Source organism: Neomonachus schauinslandi, chromosome 4 (assembly GCF_002201575.2).
Source record: "Neomonachus schauinslandi chromosome 4, ASM220157v2, whole genome shotgun sequence".
Taxonomy (NCBI): Eukaryota; Metazoa; Chordata; class Mammalia; order Carnivora; family Phocidae; genus Neomonachus; species Neomonachus schauinslandi.
This window is the reverse complement of record NC_058406.1, coordinates 35,374,882-35,401,247: the sequence shown is the minus strand read 5'-3', so window position 1 is coordinate 35,401,247 and position 26,366 is coordinate 35,374,882. Positions and strand designations below refer to the sequence as shown.

The window sequence follows — 26,366 nt, the reverse complement described above, 5'->3', positions numbered from 1 at the left end:
AACCAAATTTTATTCTTTTTTTATTATGTTAATCACCATACATTATATCATTAGTTTTTGATGTAGTGATCCATGATTCATTGTTTGCATATAACACCCAGTGCTCCATGCAGAACGTGCCCTCTTTAATACCCATCATCAGGCTAACCCATCCTCACACCCCCCTCCCCTCTAGAGCCCTCAGTTTGTTTTTCAGAGTCCATAGTCTCTCATGGTTCGTCTCCCCCTCCGATTTCCCCCCCTTCATTCTTCCCCTCCTGCTATCTTCTTCTTTTTTTTTTAAACATATAATGTATTATTTGCTTCAGAGGTACAGATCTGTGATTCCAAATCTCATTCTTTATTTGCTAGTAATTAACTCCTTGGCAAACTGGTTATACAATGAGGCTAGAGTTTAAAAAGGATTGTTTGAAAAAGGAAAAGTGATTTATAAACTACTTACTAGCTCCTCAGGGGGAATTTTCCTAAGCTAAATTCAAAGTCACTAAAACAGACACAATGATTACCGTAGTGTACCAACAACATTTGGAGAGCATGATTTTGACCACTTATGTTCTCTGAAACTACAAACTTAATTTAAAAAATTTACAATTTTGCTAACAAATCCTCTTCACTTTAAATGGCACTTTAGTTCATAAAGCTTCTTTTTTATGGTCTTTAACTTTTAGTCTTAGTAGGAGGATAAACACTTTTTTAAACATAGGCCAATCTTTCCAATTATATACTTCAGACAAGTCCAGTCTTCCAAAGTCTGGTCGAATCATTACTTTAATCAATGAGCATCCACTAACACAGAAAGGCAATGACCCAAAGGAAGCCCACTGAAGAATTGTGTCTATTCAAGTATACCACACTATCTCCAGGTAAGCTCTAACATTCACAGGAAGAAAGTCAAGGGCACGCCCTCCAGCCTGAGTTACGCAAAGGCAGTTCAAGACAGATCACTGAAGTGTAATGGATTCTAGGACATTTCTTTCCCTGGTTCCCTACTTTGCTGATCAATGCACTCTGCACTTCTTCATTAAATAAGCCTGAGCAGCTCTTGGAAAAGCTACCCTGACGTGGACACCATCTTCCATTCCCCAGCTATGAAATCCTTATCTAAGTATTTTTCTATTTCTATTTTATTTCTCTATTGGCCAACACAGAAATAAAATTCAGGTCACACCCTGAAGGACTCAGACTTGGATCTGCAAGGGCAGATCTGAGGTCCTGAGCTGACAGGCCAGGGGCAGAAATACAATACCCTCTCTAGTCCAAGGAGAAGATACTTTCATTTCCATTTGTTTCTCACATTCATGGGGCTTGTATATGCAGCTTCGACACTAAGTTTAAATACACATCTGCTTTCACGGCAGGAAAGAAAGATCTTCATTGTTAACCCAGTTCCCCAGGTACCTAAGCACCCCTAAAATGGTATCTAACTCAATTTTCATAATTAGAAGCCCCGTGGGCCCCTGCCAGGGACCAGTGTTTTGACCTTGAATTTGTGAAGCCAGCTCAGCCCTCTTTCTGACAGGCATCTCCAAAGCAGAGTCTTTATCCAAGCAAATGAAAGTGTGTTAGTTGGCATTAGTTCTTTTCCTAACATCTGCCAGTTTCCACTCAGATACCCCAGCCTCCTTACTGAATCCGCAGACATGGTGCTCCCAGTCTCTCTCTCCTCCGTTTCATCATTTTCCTGGCTACTCAAAGCTTTTGCCCTCTCACACTCGGGAGTCTTGGCAGGAAGTTCTCTCACACAAGGGGTATGCGGTCTATAAGCCAAAGGAAACTTACAAAGGCTTCCCAAACTTAAGAGAAAAATTAAAGCACTGTTCTTCAAAAACATAATATTCAGAATTTCCCCCCACCCCCACCGCAAAAGACCTAAGAGCCCAGGAGGCAGCAGTGAGGCACAGTGAGGAGTCCCAGATCCCAAATGAATCAGCTGTCCTCTGATCTGCCTGACATCATTCACACTAGGCCTGTAACAAATCAGAGCGTCAGAGAGCACCTTGTTCCTCCTTAGTGACAAGCACCAAACTCCCTCCCCCACAAGTCAGTTGCAACCTCCAACCCTGAGGCCTGGTAGCAGTGAAGACTCTGGCAAAAATTGTACATACCAACTTGAAAACTCACACTGTGACAGAAATACCATTAACTCTGGAGGCGTGAGCCAGTATAGAACAGCTGTTGCAGTGGGCAGGGGACTGGAAGAAAGCATACTAAGATCCCAAATCAGTAAATTAAGGAGCTAAATATGTGGGCATTTCTGCAACATTATTCATTCTCAAACCCATGTCCGGTGGAGGATGACAATCTTTTTTTTTTTTAAAGATTTTATTTATTTATTTGACAGAGAGAGAGACAGCGAGAGCAGGAACACAAGTAGGGGGAGTGGGAGAGGGAGAAGCAGGCCTCCTGCCGAACAGGGAGCTCGATGTGGGACTCGATCCCAGAACCCTGGGATCATGACCTGAGCCGAAGGCAGATGCTTAACGACTGAGCCACCCAGGCGCCCGAGGATGACAATCTTAATGTTAGGGCTCAAAGCATAGCCATTATTCAAATTCTGAATTTGATCAATTTAAATAAACTCTGTATTCCTTCCTTAGACAAAGTTCAGCATCATTTTTATTTTTTTTATTTTATTTTTTTTAAGATTTTATTTATTTATTTGACAGAGAGAGACACAGCGAGAGAGGGAACACAAGCAGGGGGAGCGGGAGAGGGAGAAGCAGGCTTCCCGCGGAGCGGGGAGCCCGATGTGGGACTCGATCCCAGGACCCTGGGATCATGACCTGAGCTGAAGGCAGCCGCTCAACCAACTGAGCCACCCAGGCGCCCTCAGCATCATTTTTAATTCAATTTCTACTACTCTCTAATCACTTGAATAAACTTGTAGTGAGAAAAGCCATAGGAAAGCTAAGAAAATAAACCCAGAAACTATTTGGTTTAATTTCAGTCAGTAACTATTAATGAAATCATTTGTATGGCAGATATTACACAAGACATTATGGTAAGCTACAGAAGAACTCTAATGAAGGGTAAGCTACTTAACTTCCATATGCTTTGTTTTCTCTATCTGTAGAATGAAAATAATTTAAGGTACCTAATAAAGAGGTTGTGGTGAAGATTAATATAAGTAAAACAGAAAAGTGCCTAGCAAAGAGGAAGTGCTATAGAAGTGTTAGCTATTTTTTTTTTCAAAGATTTTATTTATTTATTTGACAGGGAGAAGCAGGCTCTCCGCCGAGCAAGGAGCCCGACACAGGGCTTGATCCCAAGACCCTGGGATTATGACCTGGGCCGAAGGCAGACGCTTAACCGACAGAGCCACCCAGGTGCCCAAAAGTGTTAGCTATTATTATAGTTCTTGCCCTCCAGGAGCTGACTCCCAATGTAGAGGAGGAGATAAGCCCAAACATACAAGAAACCATCTGACAAAAACAGCCTGGCCTGAAGAAAGCCAAGTGCTCAGGTAAAGCCAAGTGATCAAGTGGAGCTAAAGGAACCAGAATAAGCAAAAGTCTTGGTCCCCTGTTTCAGAGAACCTGCCAACTCTGAAGGGTTCCTCTCATTTATTTAGATAACAAAGTATGTCAAACTATTTTTCTAGGGTAACATTCAAAGGATTAATTCCTACCCCAACCAATATTTTTTCAACTGCAGGTCACAACTCTTTAGTAACTCATAAAATCAATTTAGAAGTCAGGTCCAACATTTTCTTAAAAGGGAAAGAGAATGAAATAGAATAGAAAATACTAGAGTGCTTCACACAGTAAGACCTGTTTTGTGAAATATGTATGTTTGTGACATTTATTACTGATAATACACATATATATATATTTTTTAAAGATTTTATTTATTCATTTATTTGAGAGAGTGAGAGAGAGAGAGCACATGAGAGGGGGGAAGGTCACAGGGAGAAGCAGACTCCCCGCCGAGCAGAGAGCCCGATGCGGGACTCGATCCCGGGACTCCAGGATCATGACCTGAGCCGAAGGCAGTCGCCCAACCAACTGAGCCACCCAGGCGCCCCTGATAATACATATAAATACAAGGGCAAACGATGTGATGGGCTGCAATGTAAGATCTATTTTTTATTAAGGGTCAGAAACTAAAAAATTTGAAAGCCACTGTACTTATTACCCAAGCAAACTCACTCTCACCTAGTAGCTACAGACACTCAATTCCTCCCATTACCAGTCTAATCACTTGGCTCTCACAGCTCCTATTTCAGAATTACCTGCTCTCTGTAAGTCCTAATGAAAATGGAAACACTCTTCAGAAATCTACAACTTCTCAATAAGTCCTGAGTCCCACTTTGGGAAAGTTTTGTGATATTATCAGGGTCAGTCACAAAAGCCCACACTCCCACAACTAAGAAACCAGCCATGGTCTATCCCCATCCCAAGCCAAGGCCATGCAGTTAAGGCCAGGCCCTAAGTTTCTACTCAACACGGTCCATTCTCTAATACCCAAGCCCATTCTCCTGAGTAATAGTAATAGTAATATAATAATGATGACATAACAGCAACCAACATTTATAAGTACTTACTATGTACTGGATTTTATTCTAAGCACTCTACACATAATACCAAGGTAGTCCTCATCACAGTCCTATAATACATGTGCTATTATTATAATTCCATTAAAAAAAAAAACCACATACACAAAGAGGTTAAAATCTTTAAAGGGGTGGTAAAGGGGAAGGTACCCTTTCCTCAATATATCTGCACCTAGTTACCCTACATATGAATTACGCTAGCCAGAAGTATTCCTGTGTTCAGCCAAGTTAGTGAACTGAAGTAATCTCTAGAATCAATGTTATGAACCGCTATGCTATAAATACCTTTCAGCAGAAGATTCTGACAATAGCAAATACATTTCTCTTTAGCCTGCTGTGCAATAATAAATTGGGAGAGGAGAGAGAGCATAGAGCTCCTTAAATAATGCTAAAGGTTGGAAAATACTTGATTTTTAGAAAATGAGAATCCTATCTTATGTCCTTCATCTGACCCAAAGAAAGCATCACTCTTAACTCCTACGGTTTAACATATCCCCACAGAGAGCACTTTCTTTAAACTTACTGGCATTATAATATATCTGTGCCAATATTCCTTTAGCTTTGTCAGCACTAGGAAAGCTTAACATTTCCCTGGGATTGGACAGCACTCAACAACTTGAGGTAAGGAAAATCAAACAACAACCTTTTCTTATTTGTTCACACAACTATTTATCGACTGCATTACCACCCTTAGGGCCAGGCGAGAAAGGTCTCTGCTATGGACTTCTCACTTTAGCAGTTATGCAAAATCACAAACGCAAAAACTAAATTCACTAAAGAAATGGGTTGCCTCTGTCACACTTGTGATCTGGAGTACTGCACTGACTGACAGAGTGCAACCCTAAAAATCCATTCTTACAATTTACACTGTTCAAACCCCAGGAAAACACTTGCCCACATCTTTCTTCCTATGTATGTTTTTTTCTTCCTATGTATTTTTTAAGAAGACAACCATGTCAGATTGCTGTTACAGACTGTGAAACAGCAAACTTCTGAAAGAACCCTGCTGAGAGTATAAAATATTTTAACAGCAAAGGGCCTTAGGCGTAAGCAAAAAGACTAATTAACCTGTCAAATCCTTCCTCCTCTCGGGTAACATGAATGTAATAGATTTCTTGGCTAATACAAATACTGGTTCCAACCAAATACAGCCAAACTATCTATCTACTTGATTTCTTTCTGTTCTAATTCATGGTTTGAAAGATATTCATCATTTAGCTCAGTATGCATAACAGAGCACATGGCAGCTGAGGAACATTTTGCAGAATTAAAGAATTCATACTACTAGCAAATTTATTTTTGTGCAGGTCTAGACATAACATATGTAAGGCCATAGACTAACTTTTTATACTGATAATTGTACAGTTAATGCTAAAATTGAAATGTTTTTTATAAAAATACATACTTAGATTTATCTAAAAATCACAAAATTTTTAAATTTAGCTTAATTTTTATTTTATTTTATTTTTTTTAAAGATTTTATTTATTTGACAGAGAGAGATACAGCGAGAGAGGGAACACAAGCAGCGGGAGTGGGAGAGGGAGAAGCAGGCTTCCCGCGGAGCAGGGAGCCCAATGCGGGGCTCGATCCCGGGACCCTGGGATCATGACCTGAGCCGAAGGCAGCCGCTTAACGACTGAGCCACCCAGGCGCCCCTAGCTTAATTTTTTAAAAAAGATTTATTTATTTTAGAAAGAGTGCATGAGCAGGGGGAGGGGCAGAAGGAGAGGGAGAGAGAGAACCCCAAGCAGACTCCCCACCGAGTGCAGAGCCTGAGGCTCAATCCCACGACCCTGAGGCCATGACCCCAGCCAAAACCAAGAGTCTGATGCTCAACCGACTAAGCCACCCAGGCGCCCCAGTAATTTTAAATATTTAAAAATAAAAATAGGGAGATCTAGGTGGCTCAGTTGGCTGAGCATCTGACTCTTGATTTTGATATTGGGTCATAAAATTGAACCCCGTGTGGGGTTCCTCACTCAGCGGGGAATCTACTTAAGATTCTTTCTCTCCCTCCCCTCCTCCCCCAGCTCGTGCTCTCCTGCGCTCTCTCTAAAATAAACAAATAAACCTTTTTAAAAAATAAAAACAAAATAACTTTGGAAGCATGAAAATTTTCAATTTTTAACACTTTATGTTTTTTGTAAAAATATATTCAAACTTGTGGTCACTTCAGCAGCACATATACTAAAATTAGAAAAATACAGAGAAGATTAACATGGCCCCTGCACAAGGATGACACACAAATTCATGAAGCATTCTGTATTTTTGTATTTTGTAATATATTTTTGGAAACTGAAAAAGTATATATTCAAACTTGGTACTCTCTGAATACAATTACATTTTATTTTTAAATCCTCTAGATCATTATAATAATGAGTATGAGCTATAATCAGGACGGAGATAGAAAAGCAGGAAAGTGGAGCTTAAGAAAAAGAAATAGGGATGCCTGGGTGGCTCAGTCGGTTAAGAATCTGACTCTTGGGCGCCTGGGTGGCTCAGCTGGTTAAGCGACTGCCTTCGGCTCAGGTCACGATCCTGGAGTCCCGGGATCGAGTCCCGCATCGGGCTCCCTGCTTAGCAGGGAGTCTGCTTCTCCCTCTGACCCTCCCCCCCTCTCATGTGCTCTCTCTCTCTCTGTCACATTCTCTCTCAAATAAATAAATAAAATCTTAAAAAAAAAAAAAAAAAAAAGAATCTGACTCTTGGTTTTGGCTCAGGTCATGATCTCAAGGTCATGAGACTGAGCCCCACGTTGGGCTCCACGCTCAGCATGGGGTCTGCTTGAGATTCTCTCGCCCTCTGCCTGCCCCTCCCACTTGTGTGCTCTCTCCCTTTCTCTCTCAAATAAATAAATCTTTTAAAAAAGGAAAAATAAAAAATAAATCTTTAAAAAAAGAAATAGAAAATCTACAAATAAGTTTGTTTGCTTAAATGAAAAAAACAAAACTAATGAAAGTGAACAGACTTCACCACACACAGAAAGCACACATACAATTATCAGTGGTAAAGAAAAGACAATAAACAGGAAATAAGCCATTATATTCAAAGAAGTGAAGCAAATGTCAATATAGAAAGAAAGTATAATTGTTCTTAAAATAATATTATCTATCCAATATTTAGCCAAATATAAAGGTGTTTTTTTCTCCTGTGGCTTAACGGTGAAGTAATCACAGAAAACAAAAAATATTTATAGGTTTAATGTAAATTATTTTGAAATTTGACACTAAAATGGCTAAACATTTAAGCTGGATAAAAAATGATGAAACAAATGGTCACTGACAAGAATAAAGACTTAAATAAAATTAGTAATTTTACTGATAATAAAGCGAGAAAAAAATCATACCTAACTTTTTAAAAAAATATATACGACTCAGTTCTATAGATGATAACAGGAACAAAAGTCATGTTGAACAACTTTGTTATATATATTACTGAGTTATCTGAAGAGGAAAATGAGGAAGTAGAAATGAGAATTTCATTAACTGGAAACAAAATACAGGTTCTGACTTATGAGAGAACTAAGAAAAATTTCTCAATTTTAGGCATTAATATTGTCAAACTTTCACCTGCAACTATGACAGAGTTATGGAAACAAAACTTACCATTCTACTACAAACCCCCATAAAACTAGACAAAACACACAAGGCAGTAGTTTTCAGGCACTAGGAAAAGGAAAACACAAAAATGCAAACCTAGAAAAAAGGGAAACTCAAATGCAGAGACATCCCAGTTGTCCCTACCCTCTGCTTGGGAACAATTTTCTTACAGTGGCAAAGAGAGCTACAGTTCAAGCAAAACACAGTAGTTCCACTAAGCTGAGAAGGCACAGGTTAGAGTTCAGGGCAGCTAATCAAACATACATTGAACATTCATCAAGAAAGACCACAAGCTAGGCCATAAAAGAAGTCTCAAGAAATTTCAAAAGATTGAAATCTTATAAAATAATGTTATCTGAACACAACAGAACTCAAAATCAATTACAATTTTTAAAAAGCCTACAGGATTCCCCAACATTTGAAAATTAAACCACACTTCTAAATAATCTATTGGTCAAAGATGAAATGACAAAAGAAATTAGAAAATAATTTAGATTCAATTAAAATTAATACACAAGATATCAAACTTTATAGTATGCAGCTAAAGGAGCGCTTAGAAGGAAATTTATAGCTTTAAATGCTTACGTTAAAAAAGGAAGATCTAAAATCACTAACTTATGCCTCTACATTAAAAACTGAAAAAAAGCAAATTAAATTCAAAATACAAGAATACATAAAAGTAAAAACAGAAATCAATGACTGAAACACTGTCAACTATACTTCAATTTAAAAGCGGGGCGGGGTGGGATAGAAGAGCCCTGTCACAAGCTCTAGAAGCTGCCTGGATGGCTTAAGACATGTTTTTAAAAAGAAGAAGAAATCAATGACAGAAAAGAAGTAGAAAAAATTAACAAAACCAAAAGTGGGTTCTTTGAAACTATTAATAAAATTAATAAAAATCGTTGTAAGAGAGGGGTGTTTGGCTGGCTCAGTTGGTAGAGCATTCAACTTTTTTTTAATTTTTAAATTTTTATTATTTTTAAAAAATGTTTTATTTATTTATTCATGAGAGTCAGAGAGAGAGAGAGAGGGGCAGAGGCAGAGGGAGAAGCAGGCTCCCCGCCTAGCAGGGAGCCCGATGCGGGACTCGATCCCAGGACCTGGGGATCATGACCTGAGCCAAAGGCAGACGCTTAACCATCTGAGCCACCCAGGCGCCCCCCAACTTTTTTTTTTAAGATTTTATTTATTGATTTGACAGAGAGATAGAGAGAGAGCACAAGTAGGCAGAGAGGCAGGCAGAAGGAGAGGGAAAAGCAGGCTCCCCACCGAGCAGGAAGCCCGGCATGGGGCTTGATCCCATAACCCCAGGATCATGACCCAAGCTCAAGGCAGCCACTTAACCGACTGAGCCACCTAGGCGCCCCGAGCATTCAAACACTTGATATTGGGGTCATGAGTTCAAGCCCCACATTGGGCATAGAGTTTACTTAAAAAAAAAAAAAAAAAATCCTAGTAAGACAAATCAAGAAGCAAAGGAGAGAAAACACAGATTACCATTCTTAGGAATAAAAGATGGGTTATTGCAACATTTCAATAGACAATAAAAGAATGAGAATACCATGAATAACCTATGCCAGTAACATATAAGATGGATAACTTACATAAAAAGTTCAGGGGTGTCTGGGTTGGTTAAGTATCCAACTCTTGGTTTCGGCTCCGGTCATGATCTCAGGGTCCTGAGACTGAGCCCCAACATGCTTGGAATTCTCTCCCTTTCCCTTTCCTCCCCTCCCCCCACTCATTCTCTCTCTCTCTCTCAAATAAATAAAATTGGGGCTCAGGTCATGATCCCAGGGTCCTGGAAGCAAGCCCCGCATCGGGCTCCCTGCTCCACGGGAAGTCTGCTTCTCCCTCTCCCTCTGCTGCTCCCCCTGCTTGGCTTTATGCTGACTTAGTATGTCCTTAATTATTTAAGAAAACAAAGTCTCCTCATGAAAAAGCTGTGATTATTCAAATTTGGTTACCTTCTGTTTATTTTAAAGTGTTTTATTGTCAGGGATGCGTGAGTGGCTCAGTAAGTTAAGCGTCTGCCTTCAGCTCAGGTCATGATCCCAGGGTCCTGGGATAGAGTCCTACATCGGACTCCTTGCTCAGGCGGGAGCCTGCTTCTCCCTCTGCCTGCCGCTCCCCCCGCTTGTGTTCTCTCTCTCTGAGAAATAAATAAAATCTTCAAAACAAAACAAAATAAAAATAAAGCGTTTAAGTAAATGGGTAGGTATTCTTTCTCAAGCACTAACACTATCTTAATTATTTTCAGACAACTCTTTGAAGTTTTGTCTCCCCCAAATCAGATCCTAAATATAGAAAACAACAAAACTTTCAGTATATATTTACTAACTAAAACTATCTTTGAGGTATCCCAGAGCATCCCAGGAAAAATCACGAAGAAGTTTTCTTTCAAATTTTTAGAGAGGTACTAGAAATAGATTTGATATTTTACTTTTGATGAGTTTCATGGGAAAACTTCTCAAATCAGAAAAGACACTCATCCCTCCCTAGTTTAAATTTGTACAGGTAAAATTAATATAAATATTCTAGAAATTGTATAATTTATGGGAAACTCCCAGAGATCTGTCAATGCCCTCATAATGTATAATGTTTCTGTTTATGAGTCCAGATGGTGTTTTGCCAGATTTGAGGAAATAAGAGTTTAGTGTTTTCAGTCTTAATTTCAGTTATGATTTAAAATGCTAACTAGGGGGCGCCTGAGTGGCTCAGTCGGTTAAGCGTCTGCCTTCGGCTCAGGTCATGATCCCGGGGTCCTGGGATCGAGTCCCGCATCGGGCTCCTTGCTCCGCGGGAAGCCTGCTTCTCCCTCTCCCACTCCCCCTGCTTGTGTTCCCTCTCTGACTGTGTCTCTCTCTGTCAAAAAAATAAATAAAATCTTTATAAATAAATAAATAAATAAATAAATAAATAAATAAATAAATAAATAAAAAATGCTAACGGGGGGGGCGCCTGGGTGGCTCAGTCGTTAAGCGTCTGCCTTCGGCTCAGGTCATGATCCCAGGGTCCTGGGATCGAGCCCCGCATTGGGCTCCCTGCTTCGCGGGAGGCCTGCCTCTCCCTCTCCCACACCCCCTGCTTGTGTTCCCTCTCTCGCTGTGTTTCTCTCTGTCAAATAAATAAAATCTTTAAAAAAAATAAAAAAATAAAAAATAAAATAAAATAAAATGCTAACTAGGTTACAACCTTACTTTTAAAATGGGAATCTAGCATTTTATTATTTAAAATGCTTTCTTGAGGGGCGCCTGGGTGGCTCAGTCATTAAGCATATGCCTTCGGCTTGGGTCATGATACCAGGGTCCTGGGATCGAGTCCTGGGATCGAGCCCCATATCTGGGTTACCTGCTGGGTGGGAAGCCTGCTTCTCCCTCTCCCACTCCCCCTGCTTGTGTTCCCTCTCTCACTGTGTCTCTCTCTGTCAAAAAAAAAAAAAAAAAAAACACTTAATAAATAAATAAATAAATAAATAAATAAATAAAATGCTTTCTTGGGGGGCACCTGGCTGGCTCAGTTGGAAGAGCATGCTACTCTTGATCTCAGGCTCATGAGTTCGAGCCCCACAGAAGGGATTACTTAAATAAATAAACTTTTAAAAATAAATAAACTGCTTACTTGGTAACAACTTTGCTTTTAAAATTGGAATCTTCTAGGTTAATGTAGTTTTATTAAAAAATACAGATGTCTAGGGCACCTGGGTGGCTCAGTTGGTTAAGTGACTGCCTTCGGCTCAGGTCATGATCCTGGAGTCCTGCGATCGAGTTCCGCATCAGGCTCCCTGCTCGGCAGGGGGTCTGCTTCTCCCTCTGCCCTCTTCCCTCTCGTGCTCTCTGTCTCTCATTCTCTCTCAAATAAATAAATAAAATCTTTAAAAAAAAAAATACAGATGTCTAGGACTTATTCCTGACTCACTAAATCTTTTTACTTGAGATCCTTAGTATAGTCTTGGTATATACATTATGCCATAAGATTATTATATGCTATATATCAGGATTTTTTCCTCTGCAATAATTATGTTCATTCATGTTTTATAAATCAGCTATAATATTCACTGTCTTCTTTGAAAAGAACTACTCTTAGAGACATTTTGCTAAAACATTTTTGAATTGGCTTTAATATTCTTGTTTTGCATGCCACAGAAACAACTTAATTCCCTGGTTAGTTGCATTCTTGTTATGAACTCTCATTAGACCTGTCACATTTAAAGATCACCAGTAATAAACTGACCACAGCTATTTTAAGTCTTTGTCATCTACAGAGAGATTCTGTTTTACACAGATGCTAGTCTGAATGATCTACAATTAACTAGAAGCCAAAGTCTGTGTTTTCAACAAAGGATTGTCTCAGAGCCCCCTGGAAAAGGACTGTAGCAGGTATCTCAAACTACTGACACTTCAAAGAATGGACTCTTGGGGACAGACTTCTGAAGCCATCCCTTGGGACAACTGGACAACTTCCAGACCATTCCAGTGGACTGTCAGAATTTCCAAAACTCTTTTTAGTTGAGAAGCAGACCATTAAACTAGATCCAGTGAAACGAGAATTAATTACATAGGCCTAAATGAACTAATGAGAGATGATTATAGTTATTTGGTATATATATATTTTTAATATATAGTAGGCGCCCCGTTGTTTGGTATATTTTCTTAATATCTGTTTTCTAGATATATAAGGAAGCCTGCTCTCTTCCTTCTTAAGCTATCTAAACCCTAAAAAATTTAATACCCTTTGCTTTTGTAAAATGCAACATTCCTGAATTATACCTGAAGAAGAAGAAGAATTTGCCTGAAATGTCATATTTGAGAATGATACTTACTTAAACCACTTTTAAGGAAACACAGTTGACTTTATGGAGCCAGTACTAACAAAACCCTCACAGGAAAATTGCCCTGGTCCCTAGCTTTCCAGGATTCAGCCTTCTAGATGGTAAGGAAGGTCACTTCCTGGAAGGCCCAGGACCTTAGGACATTTGGGGGATCTTGAGAAAAGAATTCACCCAAATTTATCAGTACTGCAGATGAAATCTGATAGAGCATTTCTTAAGCTTGGTTTTCTAGCCTCAAAATACAAATAATAGGGGCGCCTGGGTAGCTCAGTCGTTAAGCATCTGCCTTCATCTCAGGTCATGATCCCAGGGTCTTGGGATTGAGCCCCGCATCGGGCTCTCTGCTCAGCGGGAAGCCTGCTTCTCCCTCTCCCACTCCCCCTGCTTGTGTTCCTTCTCTCGCTTTGTCACTCTGTCAAATAAATTTTAAAAATCTTAAAAAAAAAATACAAATGATAGAGGCTTTTAAAAGTTCAGTCTGAGATTCTTTATAAAATTTCCAGCAAAGCAAATTAAAAAGGTCTATATGGAAAATTAACATTATTGCCACCCCATGTAAATAACCAAGCCAAACTTAATAAGACCAACCTTGTTTTATGATTAAGAATAATACTTGAGATTGCTTTGGATCAAAAGGGTAAGACTGTAAGGAAACTTGGTATAATCAAAGAAAACATAATAATCTTCTGATGGAAAACTATGTATTGTTTAGAGAACACATTATTAGTTCCAGCCTTTTACTGACTTTGAGCTATTTTACAACCCTGAAAACTATAATAATTGATACTGATACAAATAGTTCTTGTCTATAGATATTATAAATTCTGTAGAGTTGAGGTTCAATTGACTTCCCTTCTCCCCACAGAAAAATCCAGTTTTGTAACCATTTACAAATATATTTCAACATTTCCTTATACATATAAAGCTATGCTTCTTTCATTTCTCTGAATCGGCCTCAACATCTGCCTGGTACCCTTATTGAGTTAAATAAAATATATAACACGTCTATTTTTTTAATCAATAGCTTCACACATCTTTTTGTAATTTGTTATTATAAAGCTATATTTATCAGGATAGGAAAATAGAACATATTTTATTTTACAGTTTGTTAGCATTATGTAAAACTCCAACTTTATATCTCCATTTGTATTTTTGTTCCAGGCTAAACAAACATTAGGAACAGGGCTAAGTGATTGCCTGCTATGTGTTAAACTCTATAGTAGGCCCCAGGGCCAGAGTATTGTACCACACAACATGGTCCTGACCTCATGGAGTTTACCATCTGCTATGGACCAAACAGTGTCCCACCCACCCCCAAAGTCATATGTTGAAGCCCTATTTGGAGACAGGTCTTTAGGAAGTAATTAAGGATAAATGAGGTCATAAATGTGGGGCCCTAATCTCAAAGGATTGGTGGCCTTTAAGAGGGAAAAAATCTTTCTTGTACACATGCCCCCTACCCCTCCTCTCCCAACTCCCTCACAAAAGGCCATGTGATCACACAGCAAGAAGGTGGTATCTACAAGCTAGAAAGAGAACCCTCTCCAGAAATCGATACTGCTGGCATCTAGATCTTGGACATCTGGCCTCCAGAACTGTGAAAATACACTTCTGTTATGTAAGTCACCGAGCCTGTGGTATTTTATTATGGCAGCCCAAGCAGATCAAACAATGGGAGAAGACAGATAAATAATTCTTTATTTACAACTGCTGTAAAAAGCTATGAAGGAAAAGTACAGGGTTTAATGAAAGTACATTCTGGGAAATCCAATTTAAAGTCTAGGGACAGCACGGTATGGATGAGGTCAGAAAAGCCTCTCATAAGGAAGTGAGATATAAGCTGACACCTGACAGAAAATAAGAACTAGCAAGGTAAATATGAGGGAAAAAACATTCCAGGTACAAGGAACATACTGTGCAAGATATGGAGACAAAGACAGCACCCAGATTGTGTAGATAGTTTTAAGGGCCATGTCAAGACTTTCAGGTATGATCTTAAGAGTATTAAAAAATTCACTAAACAAGTTCACATAAACATCTAATAACCAAATCTGCACTTTAAAAAGCTTTTTCTGGCTACTATGTGATAGATGGGTAATAGACTAGGGCTAAGCAATGCTCGACAAAGAAAGACCAGTTAGGAAGTTATAGCAGCAACAGAGGCAAGAGATTACAATGGCTTGGACTATATGGACATACCAGGGATAGTAGAAAGAAGTAGAGGAAATATTTGAGAGGCATAATAGGAAGGAGTTGTAGGTGTAAGGAAGAAGAAGGTAATAACAACAAAGTTTTCTATCAGGAAGTGATACCATTTAGTAAGCTAGGGAATATGAGAGGAGTAGGTTTTTGAGAAAGACAATGACTTCAGTTTTATAAATGCTAAAGTTTAGATGTTTCTGAGATATCCAAGTAGATTATAGTGAATTGGTAGTTGTGAGGTCTAGAGATATAAATGTGAGGAGAATTAGCATAACAACAGCAATTCTAAAAATAATAATGAGCTCTCAAAGATTTTCAATTTGCAAGTCCTGTGTCCACAAACTCATGGCTCACTGACAAAATACAACCATTTTTTAACAACAAAATGGCTCCAGCTAGGAAATTAGTGATGACTATTATTCTATCGCTGCCAACTTCAGCCAACCCCTGCCTTCCCACTGGAGATAGAGAACCTATGTGAAATCATTTCCTATGTAAGTCCAATTAAAAAAAAGAAGACACACTATTAAGTATAGCACAGAGCTATTAATCTGGCCTTCAGAGTCTTTAAAACTACCAAAATTTCCTGATTTTCAAAGTCCACAGAGAAACTAAAGCCCCATATCAGGCACCACTGATAGCACACAAAGGGTTTACTATGTGTAGCAGGTGGTATCTCTTTAGCACATTCTCCAGAAGCATTTATCCAGGCAAATACCATTAAGTTGCATCAGAGTGGGAAAGTACATGACACTGTTTCATATGTCAGTTTCACAGGGGCAAAAGTTAAACACATCATATCCTTGAGCCCCAGGAACTCCTCCCTGCCCACTGTCTATCACTGCATTTACTTATACCTGGCATTTACTTTCATCCAATATCTGATGTCTAAGTCCACTGCCTGAATGAGTAAGTCAACAACGCAAAAGGATAACTATTCCCAAGGACTCTAAGAATAAAGGTCACCAATAGCAACACACACACACACACACACACACACACCATGACAGGTGCTTCAGCCACCTCTTCACTCCTATAGTCTGTTCTTCACCTCCACTGGACTGCTCACAGCCTCAAAGAAATAAAGCAATGACATTTCAAGAAATATGAAGATTACCTTAAGTTGTAATGAATAGTACAAGAGCTTAACTTTCTGGGTAACTAGAGACATAAACACTATTTACACTGAACTCCTAAGTGTAGGGTCTAGGTATTGGTCCTGAAATCCACAAACAAAAAAGCAATCCTATTTGAAAGGAATTGCCAAAGGAGGCCTGCCTCATAAAGCTGGGCAAGGGAAGCTATTCAGAGCTAGTCCAGTTGAGAAAAAAGCAAAATACAATATTCCCATAGCTTGGAAAACAAATACAAATAGTCAGAACTTCATTCTCTCTCAATTGTTTTTCCACAGATATGTACACTTTTAACAAGGTTATCAACTCCTCTAGGTCTGATATTCTAGACTACATTTTTTAATGCACTGAAAAATATACACATGGGCTTGAGTGTGAAATAGCTTTCTAAAAATGAAAATTTTATTTCAGAAAGCTACATCTAATATAAATGGTATGAGCCAGGCCAAAAGAACTTACATAACCAACTTGCCCCAACAAAGCCCTCATCATTGCAGGCCTGGATTGTCTCATTCCCCATACTGGAACTTAGTTGCTCTCTTTCCTTATGTGATCAAAGCCAATCATGAATATCCTGTGGCTTTTCTAAGGTGCACTATTGTTCATTTAACTTGGTTTAGCATCTTACTAAGGTTAACAAAACAAAACAAACCTACCGGCCTGAAATGGTGTTACTTAGGCCAAGTCACCAAACCAAGGCATAATACCTAACCTAACTGCACTTACAACCTCTCCCAGAACGTAGTCTTAACAGGTGAAGAATTTTCTGGTCAGCATCAATAAGGGTAATCTGTCACATGGGCCCTCCCCATCCACCTACTAAAACCCTTTCATCCCCAGATGTGACCTTACCTGAAATAACCTTTTCTGTTTATGACCTCCTTGTCCTGCCTTTAAAAACCTTTCCCTTTTTGTAGCCCTTTGGAACTCTCCTCTACTTGTTACGTGGGATGCTGCCTGACTCATGAATCATTTAATAAAGCCCATTACATCTTCAAATTTATTAGGTAGAATTTTGTTTTTTTAACACTAATTTGTGTTTCTGAAGAATTTACGGCTTCTAACAGGTAATTATGGCCTGCTAATAATAAAAGCAATAATAAACTACTGGTTTTTTTTAAGTTTATTAATAACAGGCACTGCACTAACTTCTATAACAAATAGCTGAGGGCTTAACTGCAGGCACTATGCCATTCACTTTACATGCATAATCTTCTTCAAATAAACTGAGGTAATCAAGGCTACTGGGGACAAATTGTCAATGCTCCTGTCTAAGGCCAGTATTTCAATAAGTACCTAGATATGTGTCCTCCATTTTTTAAAAATATTTTATTTATATATTTGAGAGAGAGCACACACGAGCAGGGGGGAGAGGTAGAAGCAGGCTCCCTGCTGAGCAGGGAGCCCGATGTGGGGACTCGATCCCAGGACCCTGAGATCATAACCTGAGCTGAAGGTAGACGCTTAACCGACTGAGCCACCCAGGCGCCCCTGTGTCCTCTATTTTTGCCTACTCGAGGACATTCCAGCAACTGTTCATCCCCTCTCACATTAACTTTTCCTTCTCTACTGGATAATTTCATTGAAATAAAAACATAATGTAATATCTCCCATCTACATTTTAAAAAGAAGGGGAGAAAACTCCATGACCTTTTCCAGCTATCACCTAATTTCTATGATCCTCTTTTCAGCAAATCTCTGAAATAATATTACTCACTAATCCTCCCCAAAACATCAGAAAAGGAACAAGAATAATTAAGTGAAATTCTATATGCTCTTCACTTAGATTTGCTTTTTTCTCTCCCTTCTCCTCTTCTTCTCTCTCTGCACGCAGGCAGGCAGGCAGACTCGCACACATGCAATTACTTTTTGTTAATTAGCTGAACCATTGGCAAGTCATCTGTAAACACTGTAATACCTCCTCCCTCAAATACTTCCACAATTAATCCTGGCCTAACAAGAGAGAGCCACCACACAACTGTCCCACTAGAAAGTTTAACACTGACACAATAATATTATCGAATAAAAGTCCACATTCAAGTATCAATTGTCCCAATAATGTCTTTCAACTATTTTTTTGTAAACCCAGGATCCACCCAAGAATTAAGCATTACATTTATTCACCAAGTCTCTTTTGTATCTAGTAATCTAGAACATATCCTTGGTCTTTTTTTTTTTTTAATCTTTTACAATTTCAACATTTTTGAAGAGTCCAGGCCAATAGTTTCTACATATTGCCCCCTCAGTTTGGACTTCTCTGATTGTTTCTTCCTATAGTACACTGAGGTTAAACATTTTTAACCCAAATATTACACAGATAATACTGTTTCCCATTCTCTTTTGAACCCATTCAATTCAAGTTCTATACCCACTTCCCATCGATACTGTTCACCTAGGTCACCATTAGGAAATTCCCTATTACTAAATCCAAAGGTCAATTCTTAAGTGTTCATCTTACATAACCTGTCAGCAGCAGCTTTTTGCATACTTTCTTCTTGTTGCTTTGGAAACACCACTCTCTTCTGGTTTTCCTCCAACCTCACTGACTGCTCCTTTCCAGTTTTCTTTACCAATGGATTCTCCTTATCTCCTAACCAGTAAACACTCAAGTGCCCCAGGGTTAGACTCACTCACTTACCAGGTCAGTGCTGCTCAAACCAGCTGTGGTGAAGGAGCACGTGAAAATTTTAATCCACCACAAACCACCGCAAGATACAATAAATATGAAATAACAGAAAAAATTGGGGCGCCTGGGTGGCTCAGTTGTTGGGCGTCTGCCTTCAGCTCAGGTTGTGATCCCAGAGTCGTCGGATCGAGTTCCGTGTGGGGCTCCCTGCTCAGCAGGAAGCCTGCTTCTCCCTCTCCCACTCCCCCTGCTTGTGTTCCCTCTCTCGCTGTTTCTCTCTTTGTCAAATAAATAAATAAAATCTTTAAAAAAAAAAAAAGAACAGAAAAATGATCAAATGCTTTAACGTTACAACAATGTCAGTTGGTTACTCTAAACTTCTGTACTTACTCATGGCAAACTGGTAACAAACAGTTCGATAGCCACCACCAGTCAGCTGACCACACTTGAGTAGCATTTTAGTAGTTTATTTCTCCAGTCTCATAACTTTGAATTTCATTTATGTGTTGTCAATCTCCAAATATGTATCTCCAGATCAGATTTCACCCCTGATCCCCAATTCATATATACAATTATCTTTTCAACACTCCTTCTCAGATGTCAAACAAGCACCAAGGTCCTGATTCCTCCAACAACTCCCACTCCTGCCCCTCCCAAGAACAAAAAATAACAGAAAACAACCCTGTGCCAATCACATACTCCCCATCTTGCTTGATAAATGGCAATCATATTCACCTAGCTATTCAGTCCTAAAACCTTGCAGTCACCACCAATTCTTCAATTTCTTTCATATACCAAAATTAACTATCAAGAAATATTGTCAGCTCTCCTTTCAAAATATAACCAGAACCCAACCATTTCTTACCACCTCAGCTGTTACCAGCTGTCTAAGCTACCACCACCTTGACTGATTTTTGTAATGGTTTCCTCACATACTTCCCTGCTTTCACTTCTGCTCTCCCTACACTCCGAGCAGGAAGTGACTTTGTTAAAACCTAAGACAACTCTATTCAACAGAGAAAGAAAAGTTGTTTCAACAAATGGAGCTGGGACAACAGCTATCCACATTCAGAAGAATGAAATCGAATCCTCACCTTAAACCACATATAAAAATTAACTAATAATGAATCAAAGACCAAAAGTAATAGCTAAAACCATAAAATTCTTAAAAAGAAATAGAGGTAAATCATCACAACAGTGTTCTATGTTTTCTCAGATTCTGTATTTGCCTATTGGCTTTTTTTTTTCCCCCCAAGTAATCTCTACACCCAGTGTGGGGCTTGAACTCACAACACCAAGATCAAGCATGCTCGACTGAGCCAGCCAGGCACCCCCTATTTGGCACTTATTAATCATAGGGCCAAACTAAAAGCCAAACTTATTTGTACTCCCCTGCAATCCAGTTTTTGTGAATGTGCAAAACTCCTATTAACAAACCTTCTAACCAAACCTGAGTCCATACTCCCAACCTTTATCAAATTCTCACACATCAAGCCAATATTTCCCCTGCCCTGTATCACTCAAGGTCAAGTACCAGCAACTAAAAATCACCTCTATAGCCCAGAACCCGCCAATGTTATTCAAAGTAGCCAGTCCTAAGCTGGTTACCTTGCCCTGCCTTGCCTTTCCTATACAAACCCCAATAAAGACTCTGGCTTAGGCTTTCCTCTTGCTCCTTTCTGCCTCCTGACTAAACCTGGTGCTTTCCTCATGTGGCCTGCATGGCATGGCATGCCCCTTTCTGTTGGGGAAATTTTAAGTAATAAATTTTTCTTTCAATAGCATTAGTCTCTCTGTGTCATTACTTAGTTACCTTTACATATTAAGGCCTAGGAACAAATAAGACCTTGAATTAGGCAATGGTTTCTTAGATGTGATATCAAAAGCACAACCAAAAAAAAAGCAGATAACCTGGACTTCATCAAAATTAGAAACTTCTATGCATCAGAGATCACTATCAAGAAAGTCAAACAACCACCCACAGAATGGAAGAAAATATTTGCAAATCATGTATCTGATAAGGGTCTAGTATACAGAATATATAAACTACTCTTATAATTCAACAATAAAAAAACAAATACCTCAAATAAAAAATGGGCAAAGGACTTGAACAAACATTTCTCCAAAGAAGATATGCAAATAGCCAACAAGTACATGAAAAGATACTCTACAGGGGCACCTGGGTAGCTCAGTTGGTTAAGCTTCCAAGTCTTGATTTCGGCTCAGGTCGTGATCTCAGGGTCATGAGATCAGAGTCCTGCATTGGGCTCCGCACTCAGCAGGGAGTCCGCTTGAAATTCTCTCTCTCTCCCTCTGCCCCTCCCCCTACTCGTGTACACACTCTCTCCGTCAAATAAATAAATAAATCTTAAAAAAAAAAAAGAGAAAGAGAGAGGCACCTGGGTGACTCCATCGGTTAAGCATCTGCCTTCAGCTCAGGTCATGATCCCAGGGTCCTGGGATGGAGCCCTGCATCGGGCTCCCTGCTCAGAGGGGAGCCTGCGTCTCCCTCTCCTCCCTGCTTGTGCTCTCTCTCGTTATCTGTTGCTATCTCTCTCTCTCCCTCAAAAAAATAAATAAAATCTTTAAAAAAAAAAAAAGAAAGAAAGAAAAACTATTACATCATTAGTTATTAGAGAAAAGCAAATCAAAACCACGATGAGAAATAAATTCAGCAAAGTTGCAGGATATAACACCAACACACAAAAATCAGTTGCATTTCTATATACTAACAACGAACAATCCAAAAAAGAATTTAAGAAACAAGTCCATTTATAATAATATAACAAAGAATAAAAATTTAGGAATAAGTTCAACTAAGGAGGTGAAAGACCTATACACTGAAAACTATGAAACATTTCTGAAAGAAATTAAAGACTTAAATAAATGGGAAAATATCTTATGTTCAAACATTGGAACTTAATATTAGTCAATCTGATAATATTACCCAAATTGATCTACAGATTCAATACAACCCCTATCAAAATCCCAATGACATTTCTACAGAAATATAGAATCACAAGAAATCCTAAATAACCAAAATAATCTTGAAGAACAGAGGTCGATACCAACCTTCCTAATTCAAAACTTACTACAAAGATACAGTAATCAAAACAGTGTGGTACTAGTATAAGGACAGACATTTAGATCAATGGAATAGAGAGTCCCAAAATAAATGTTAATATATATGGTCAAATATTTTTGACAAGGGTGCCAAGACCATCCAATGGGGTAAAGACAGTCTTTTTAACAAATAATTCTAGGGAAACTAGATACTCCTATGCAAAAGAATGAAGTTAGATAATTACCTTACATCATAAACAACAATTAACTCAAAATGGATCAAAGATCTAAAACAATAAAATTCTTGGGGCGCCTGGATGGCTCAGTCATTAAGCGTCTGCCTTTGGCTCAGGTCATGATCCCAGGGTCCTGCGATTGAGCCCCGCATCGGGCTCCCTGCTCAGCGGGAAGCCTGCTTTTCCCTCTCCCACTCCTCCTGCTTGTGTGTTCCCTCTCTCACTGTGTCTCTCTGTCAAATAAATAAAATCTTAAAAAAAAAAAAACAACTATAAAATTCTTAGAAAAAAATATCTGGAAGATGCCTTTCTGACACTGGATCTGGCAATGATTTCTTGGATATGACACCAAAAGCAAAGGCAACAAAGAAAAAAATAAATCAACTGGACTTCATGAAAACATCTTTTGTGTATCAAAGACATTATCAAGGGAGTGAAAATGCAAATGCAACCCAAAGAATGGAAGAAAATATATGCAAATCATTTATCTGATAAGAGTGTAATATCCAAAAAAGCTTTTAAAAAGGGAGGGGGGAAACGCCTGATTGGCTCAGTCTGTTGAGCATCTGTCTTCAGCTCAGGTCATAATCTCAGGGTCCGGGAATCAAGTCCCACATCGGGCTCCTTGCTCAGGAGGGAGCCTGCTTCTCCCTCTGCCTGCTTCTCCCTCTGCTTGTGCTCTCTCTTTCTCTGACAAATAAATAAATAAATCTTTTTTATAAGCAATTATATGCCAGCAAATTGGATAATCTAGAAGAAATGGATGCATTCCTAGAAATGTATCAACTACCAAAACTGAACCAGGAAGAAATAGAAAACCTGAACAGACCTATAACCACTAAGGAAATTGAAGCAGTAATCAAAAATCTCCCAACAAACAAAAGCCCAGGGCCAGATGGCTTCCCAAGGGAATTCTACCAAACATTTAAAGAAGAATTAATACCTATTCTTCTGAAACTGTTCCAAAAAATAGAAATGGAAGGAAAACTTCCAAACCCATTTTATGAGGCCACCATTACCTTGATCCCCAAACCAGACAAAGACCCCATCAAAAAGGAGAATTATAGACCAATATCCTTGATGAACATGGATGCAAAAATTCTCACCAAAATACTAGCCAATAGGATCCAACAGTACATTAAAAGGATTATTCACCACGACCAAGTGGGATTTATCCCTGGGCTGCAAGCTTGGTTCAACATCCGCAAATCAATCAATGTGATACAATACATTAATAAAAGAAAGAACAAGAACCATATGATCCTCTGAATTGATGCAGAAAAAGCATTTGACAAAGTACAGCAGCCTTTCTTGATCAAAACTCTTCAGAGTATAGGGATAGAGGGTACATATCTCAATATCATAAAAGCCATCTATGAAAAACCCACAGCACATATCATTCTCAATGGGGAAAAACTGAGAGCTTTCCCCCTAAGGTCAGGAACATGGCAGGGATGTCCACTATCACCACTGCTATTCAACATAGTATTAGAAGTCCTAGCCACAGCAATCAGACAAGAAGAAGAAATAAAAGGCATCCAAATTGGCAAAGAAGAAGTCAAACTCTCACTCTTTGCAGATGATATGATACTTTATGTGGAAAACCCAAAAGACTCCACCCCAAAACTGCTAGAACTCATACAGGAATTCAGTAAAGTGGCAGAATATAAAATCAATGCACAGAAATCAGTGGCATTCCTATACACCAACAACAAGACAGAAGAAAGAGAAATTAAGGAGTCGATCCCATTTACAATTGCACCCAAAACCGTAAGATACCTAGGAATAAATCTAACCAAAGAGGCAAAGAATCTGTACTCAGAAAACTATAAAATACTCATGAAAGAAATTGAGGAAGACACAAAGAAATGGAAAAATGTTCCATGCTCATGGATTGGAAGAACAAATATTGTGAAGACGTCAATGCTACCTAGAGCAATCTCTACATTCAATGCGATCCCTATCAAAATACCATCAACTTTTTTCAAAGAAATGGTATAAATAATCCTAAAATTTGTATGGAACCAGAAAAGACCCCGAATAGCCAGAGGAATGTTGAAAAAGAAAACCAAAGCTGGTGGCATCACAATTCCGGGCTTCAAGCTCTATTACAAAGTCATCATTAAGACAGTATGGTACTGGCACAAAAACAGACACATAGATCAATGGAACAGAATAGAGAGCCCAGAAACGGACCCTCAACTCTGTGGTCAACTAATCTTTGACAAAGCAGGAAAGAACATCCAATGGAAAAAAAAACAGTCTCTTCAACAAATGGTGTTGGGAAAATTGGACAGCCACATGCAGAATGAAACTGGACCATTTCCTTACACCACACACAAAAATAGACTCAAAATGGTTGAAAGACCTCAATGTGAGACAGGAGTCCATCAAAATCCTAAAGGAGAACACAGGCAGCAGCCTCTTCGACTTCAGCCACAGCAACTTCTTCCTAGAAACATCGCCAAAGGCAAGGGAAGCAAGGACAAAAATGAACTCTTGGGACTTCATCAAGATAAAAAGCTATTGCACAGCAAAAGAAACAGTCAACAAAACCAAAAGACAACCCACAGAATGGGAGAAGATATTTGCAAATGACATATCAGATAAAGGGCTAGTATCCAAAATCTATAAAGAACTTCTTAAACTCAACACCCAAAGAACAAATGATCCAATCAAGAAATGGGCAGAAGACATGAACAGACATCTTTGCAAAGAAGACATCCTTATGGCCAACAGACACATGAAAAAGTGCTCAACATCACTCAGCATCAGGGAAATCCAAATCAAAACCTCAATGAGATACCACCTCACACCACTCAGAATGGCTAAAATTAACAAGTCAGGAAATGACAGATGTTGACAGGGATGCAGAGAAAGGGGAACATTCCTATACTGTTGGTGGGAATGCAAGCTGGTGCAGCCACTCTGGAAAACAGTATGGAGGTTCCTCAAAAAGTTGAAAATAGAGCTACCGTACAATCCAGCAGCTGCACTACTGGGTATTTACCCCAAAGATACAAATGTAGGGATCCGAAGGTACGTGCACCCTGATGTTTATAGCAGCAATGTCCACAATAGCCAAACTGTGGAAAGAGCCAAGATGTCCATCGACAGATGAATGGATAAAGAAGATGTGGTATATATATACAATGGAATATTATGCAGCCATCAAAAGGAATGAAAGCTTGCCATTTGCAAAGACGTGGATGGAACTGGAGGGTGTTATGCTGAGCGAAATAAGTCAATCAGAGAAAGACATGTATCATATGACCTCACCGATATGAGGAATTCTTAATCTCAGGAAACAAACTGAGGGTTGCTGGAATAGTGTGGGGTGAGAGGGATGGGGTGGTTGGGTGATAGACATTGGGGAGGGTATGTGCTACGGTGAGCACTGTGTAAGACTGTTGAATCACAGATCTGTACCTCTGAAACAAATAATACATTATATGTTTTAAAAAAAAAAAAAAGAAGAAGAAGAAGATAGCAGGAGGGGAAAGAATGAAGGGGGGGAAATCAGAGGGGGAGACGAACCATGAGAGACTATGGATTCTGAAAAACAAACTGAGGGTTCTACAGGGGAGGGGGGTGGGAGAATGGGTTAGCCTGGTGATGGGTATTAAAGAGGGCACGTTCTGCATGGAGCACTGGGTGTTATAACCAACAATGAATCATGGATCACTACATCAAAAACTAATGATGTAATGTATGGTGATTAACATAACATAATAATAAAAATAAATGTAAAAAAAAATAAATCTTTTTTAAAAAAAGAGTTTAATATCGAGAATATATAAAAAACTCCAACTAAACACTAAAAATAAACAACCCAATTCAAAAATGGGCAAAGAAATTGATTTCACCAAAGAAGGTTTACAAATGACCAGTAAGCACATGAAAAGATGCTCAACATCACTAGTAATTAGGAAAATGCAAATTAAAGCCATAATGAAATACCACTTCACACTTACGAAGATGACTATTATTTTAAAAATGGAAAATAACAGGTGTTGGCTAGGATGTGGAGAAATTGGAACCCTCATGTATTGCTGGTTGGAATGTAAAATGGTGCAGCTGCCGTAGAAAGCAGTATGGTGGTTCCTCAGAAAGTTACACACAG

General features: G+C 39.0%; 1 protein-coding gene and 1 non-coding gene across 4 annotated transcripts in view; one reads left to right on the top strand and one right to left on the bottom strand.

Moving 5' to 3' along the window:
- MAST2 (microtubule associated serine/threonine kinase 2) overlaps positions 1 to 26,366 on the bottom strand; it is a 217,296-nt gene that overhangs the window by 101,154 nt on the left and 89,776 nt on the right. The gene's annotated exons all lie outside the window — the stretch shown is intronic.
- On the top strand, positions 6,717 to 6,823 carry LOC123324648. Its single transcript, XR_006539926.1, has one exon. It is a non-coding gene; the product is annotated as a U6 spliceosomal RNA (small nuclear RNA).